We start from the raw sequence: 5946 nt of genomic DNA, 5'->3' as shown, positions 1-5946 counted from the left end.
AGAAGCCATTCTGAAAAGGCTACATATGGTATGATTCCAACTGTATGACATTATGGAAAAGGCAAAACTACAGAGACAGTAAAAAGATCAGTGGTTGTCAGGATAAGGATGAGGGAATGAACAGGTAGAACACAGAGGATATTTAGGGAAGTAAAAATGTTCTGTCGGTATAATGAAGGATACTTGTCATTATATAATTGTCCGTATCCATAGAATGTACAGCATCAAAAGTTAGCCCTCAAGTAAACTCTGAATTTTTAATAATGATGATTTTTCATTGTGGGGTCATCAGTGGTAACAATTAACACTCTGGTGAGTGATGTTGATAATGGGGAAGCCTATACATGTGTGGCAGCAAGGAGTGTATTGGAAATCTCTGTACCTTCATCTCAGTTTTGCTGTGAACCTAAGTCTGCTCTTTTTTAAAAAAAAATAGTCTTTTTTTTCATTAAGATGTCATTGATATATAATATTATAAAGGTTTCAGATGAGCACCATTGTGGTTACATTCACTCATATTATCAAGTCCCCCCCCCACACCCCATTGCAGTCACTGTCCATCAGCATAGTAAGATGCTATGAAAATAGTCTTTAATAATAACTATAGCCAGCAATATACTTAATTATGTTGAAAGATTAAATATTTTCACCTATGATCAGAAACAGAAGGATATTTACTGTCACCACTTCTATTCAACACTGTACTGGAGGCCCTTGCCAATGCAATGAGGGGGAAAAAACTGAAAAATTGATTATAAAGGAATAAATAAAACTATTTACATACAACATGTTCACCTATATAGAAAAATCATAAGAAATCTGCAAAAAGATATAAGAACTAATCTACTGAGTACTAGAATAAGGTCTCATTGTACAATATCAAAGTAAAAAAGTAAATTATATTTTTATATATAATGGCATTTCTTTTAGTGTGTATCTGCTGGTGATGAACTCTATCAGTATCTAATCTGACAATGCTCTTCTTTCACATTCATTTTTGAAGGACATTTCACTGGGTATAGAATTCTAGATTGGAGTTATTTTCTATAACCACTTTAAAAATAACAGTCTATTGTCTTCTAACTTTCATTGTTTTCATTGAAATGTCATATGTCCTTTCTTTCCTCTGGCTACTTTTACAATTTTCTCTTTGTATTTGGTTTTCAGCACTTTTACTATGAGACTCCTATTATACTTTTCTTTGTATTTATTGTCCCTGGGATATTAGCACTTCTTGACTTTGTGGCTTGATATCTCTTGAGTGTTTGGCAAAACTCTCAAGTTTTATCTCTTCAAATATTTCTATTGTCCCTTCCTTCTGGGACCCTAAAGGAAACTCAGAAACTTATACACCTTACTTATTCCATATTCACTGAAAGAAATTGCCTCAAAGTGATCTTGTGTCTATGTTAATTTTTTTTAGTCTATTGTGCTATAATTTTGTTGCATATTGTAACAAAAATATTTCTTAATTTAATATCATCCCCAACGCCTCTGGTTAGCTTTCAAAAGAATAAGTATAATCTTTCTTTCTTTGATTTATACCTTTTTGTGAATTAAATGGATATTTTAGCTTTAAAAAAGAAGCATCAATCTCAAATACTGTTTTGGTACTTACACTGTATTTTACAAGCATTAACTTCTCTTCATCCACATTTATGGAAAAAGTCTGCATCCTTCATTTTTTACTACCAACTAGGGATATATGATTGTGGATGCATATTTCTGTTTCAGTTTTTGTTTGAGCAGCTTCCAAAACATCATCCTATAGGTTTTTGGAATCTGTGCCAAGTTCAGCTCATATTAAGTTTCTTTGTTAGAATAGCTTTTTAAAGCATCTGGATCAGAAATCATATACTTCTGCTGCATAGTAAAGAAACATTTGGAAATCATCAGAGACATCATAATAGAGGGTGATAGTATTGTATGTTTTTCTCAGGGTAGGTAAAAGCTAAAATAAAAAAATGATTTTATTAAGAATTTGGAAAATCTGGGCTGATACTGTTAAAACATCTTAAGTAGTTGATGGCTTGCTTTGAAAATAGTGTTATTCTCAGTATCATTGTTCCTAAAGCTATCATGGAATATTTCTGAGTAAAAGTAGAGATTTCTTCTTTTAACCTATTTTCAATGCTTCATAAACACACACACACACACACACACACACACACACACACACACAGGTTAAGAAGGCATGCAAAATTAAAAATGTTTAGTTTAATATCATAATTTTATTTTTGCTTCTCCAAATTTGAAGCAGAGATGTAAATTATTCTTCAGATCATTTCAACAAACAGCATCCATTTGAGGAAAGAGGTTTTAGGTTTGGTTTAGATCTCACTAGATGACAGTAATCTATTTGCTGCCTTAAAGAGAAATACCCCTCTTTTTATTTTAAAAAACTGTAAAGGAAGCCTTCAGTTTCTAATATAGTTCATTATGCCATTTTCATAAATGGTCAAGAATTTCAAAAATAGTCTCAGAACTTTTGTACCTATGAAGTCAACCTAAATCTATGGTTTTTAGCCTAATAGTTTCCAAGATGATTGATGGGTTTTGGAGAGGTCATTTGATTATCCTTTACATAGCTATGAGAAGGTACAATTTAGGTTGTGGTCTGGAAATCCAAGGGATTTAGTGAATAAGCTCCAGACTGTGGAACCAGAAGAAAGTAATTCTTTTTCTGCTTGGAGTGTGACCTTTTTTCTGCTCCCTTCCATGCTATTCTTAAATTTAGAAATAACTTTGTCTTCTATGTTCACTTGCAAATGATAGTGAGCCTATGAAATCATTGAAGTATCATAACCTAAATATACCTTCTCAAGGCTATATAGGAGATAAACAAATGATCTCTAAATCTCATCAACCATAAAATCATATTAATTGTAATTAGTATGACCAGTTTGGTGCCAATTAAAATACCTGTAGTTCTCATTTTTGTCAATCAGACACTTTCTATTGGTAGAGTTTTTTTCCCCAAAATCCCTAATACATGTTTCTTTTTCCTCATCTTATTAGCCAAGGAAGATATTAGAAGAAAGGTAGACAGATCCTTCAGGGAGTAAGGAAATATACTTTTGCTTCTTTATAATTTACCTTATCTCCACCTTAAAGACACAGCTAAAATGTGATGTCTGAAATACATGTAGCAATGAAGTTTTTATTGATTGGTATAAATATGGATGGCTTCATTTAGTGAATACTGCTGGTAGGAGTTACTGGCGTATGTAAAACATTATCTTATTACACTCATTTTATGGAAGCTGATTCTGATGGGACAGTGGAAGGAGAGCTTACTTCAGCTTTCTGGAAAAGCAATTAATCCTACTGCTTATGTAGCAACCATGTCTTGGATCGCATTGGTGTGCTGGCACCCTTTCTCCTTTTATTAAAACAAAAATGCAGCTGCTGACCAGAAGTGCAGTGCTACAAGTAGGGCTTTCATCATGTTGGTAAGAGATTCATATCCAGGGTTGACATCATTTCAGTTATGGCTCTTTCATTATTAAATTTTGGAATTTCAGGTTTGTTTATTAAAGATTTAAAGCTATAGGTTAAATCACCAAATTGAAATCCACTTATTTTCCTATCCTATGATAAGTGGATAAGGTGTGCTAGAAAATGTATTTTTCACATTTTACCACCAGATGAATTATTTTAATGTGTAATGCATTGTATCATAAAGTGACAGTTTTTTTCCCTGAATCTTTAGTATTTCTTCTTTATACATAACTCTCCACAGCCCTCAGTTTTTAGTAAATAAATTTAACAAATGTTTTAGAACTACTGACTATTAATTGTTGGTAAAAATAGTGGGTAGGACTTTTACTTAGCTCTGTGGCAACTTTACTGTGTATTTCATCTGTTTCTCATCAGTCTTGAAAACTGGTAATTCTTTAAAACATGTGGCATTCACCAATGTTTACAAAGATTTTTTACTCTTAGCCTAGTCTTGTATACAGGGCTGTCAATTCATAACCCAATCTTTTTCATGGCAGTGCATCTCTTATTGCAAAAACAAATTAGCAGGATGCCAGAATTAACATTGTATAGTTAACAAAGACATTCTATAAAGACATTAATGAAACAGAAAGTTCTATCTGCAACATTTTATATTTTTAGTGTTTTATATTTCTAGTGTTTTGGGTTTTTGGCATTTTAGCTCTTTCTTTTCCATTAAATCATAGTCTTATTGGGCTTCATTTTTGACCTCTATAAAAATCTTTGCAATAAAAACCATATACAATGGTTGTCTCATGCCCTGTGCCTTCTGTATATGTATTAGTAGGTAATAGTTGTTTTTTTTTAAAATAATTGCTATTTATAATGAAAATAATATTTGAAAAAAGGAACTGGAGTAATGCTTTTGGCATCACTCTGCGTATTTTCTTCAGACTATTTAAATTGTTTGGTTACATATTGCAGGGGGCAGGGTTGAAATAAATCTAAAAGTTTACAGTTCTCAAGATACAAGTATTCACTGTTGTGTTTCAACACCAATTCTCTGACATTAACTGGGTGTCCTGTAATTTAATTAAATTCTGACACCGATTACCCAGAGTCAGAGTCAGACTCCACAGGTTTAGGATGAAGTCTTTCAGAGGACTGCCCCCACTTCAGATACCAGTCACAAGTTTTGGGTGTCACCAAAACACCCACACTTCCGGATAGCTGTTGCTCCAGGAGGGAGGGATTCCCCACTCCAGGCAAGTTCAGTATGAACCCAGTGAGGCCAAATAACGGCAAGAGTGTTGGGGGCATAAAAGGGGCCCATACCAAGCTTTATTCTCACAGCAGGAGGTCGAGCGCTAGACTTCCATCTGCCCATCTCAGTCTCTGGCCCTGGCTCCAGGCTCTGCTCCCCAGGTGCTGCCTCTGCTGGTGGCTCCATCTCCACTCCCTCCTGCTCTTAGCCCCAGGCTCTGCTCTCCCCTCTCTCCTGCTTCCCTCTCTAGGCTTCCTTCTCTCTTCCTAGCTCCATGGGGCTCCAGGACGTCTCTTAAAGCAATATTGCCAAGAAGAATGCAAGCAGGCTAAGTATGACCTCATCGCACATATTCAGTGGGTGATACTAAGATCAGGTGAGGATACTGGCCATTAAATTTCCATTTTCCCCACACCAGCCTACTACAGATTCAGTCAGAGCTTCCCTCAACCTCTTCAGGTTCAATAATTCACTAGAATGATTCAGAACTCAGGAAAATGCTGTACGTATGATTACCATTTTATTATAAAGAATACAAATGAACAGTTAGGTGAAGAGATACATAGAATAAAATCTGGGAAGGTCCAGAGGACAGGAGCTTCTGTCCCTGTGGAGTTAGGGTGTGCCACCTGTATATCGTGTTCACCAACCAGCAAGCTCCCCTGGGCCTGAGTATGCAGATGGTTTCATTACATAGACATGATTGATTCAACTGTAAGACACTGTGATTGATCTCTTCAGTCTACCTCCTCCCCGTGGAGGTTGGGCTGGCCCAAAGTTCTAAACCTCTAACTATGTGGTTGATCTTCCTGGTAACTAACCCTCTTTCTGAATCAATCTAAGAGTCCTGTCTTCAGTAACCTTGTAAGCACAACAAAGACAGTCTATCACTCAGCAAATTCCAAGGGTTTTTGAAGCTCTGTGCAAGGAACCAGGAAGAAAGGCCAGATATAGTTATACTCATACCACAAATATAATCATACCACAACTATCTATTATAATGGTTATAATTACAAGTATTTTTCATTGGGATAAAACAAATAGATATTTAGAAAGATAATTCTGATCGAATATTACAAGCAGAGGTAACCAGTAAATCCATGGCAGTCACACTGGATATGCCTCTTGGGGGAAATGCAATTTTTAAATTTCCGTATCTACATTTAAAGTAGGTTTAAAAATGCATAACTGGTTACTTATTTGATACTAGATTATGAAAATAATAATCTGATCCCAGTTTT

The sequence above is a fragment of the Manis pentadactyla genome, chromosome 4 (genome assembly GCF_030020395.1).
Source record: "Manis pentadactyla isolate mManPen7 chromosome 4, mManPen7.hap1, whole genome shotgun sequence".
Taxonomy (NCBI): domain Eukaryota; kingdom Metazoa; phylum Chordata; class Mammalia; order Pholidota; family Manidae; genus Manis; species Manis pentadactyla.
This window is presented reverse-complemented; position numbering follows the sequence as displayed.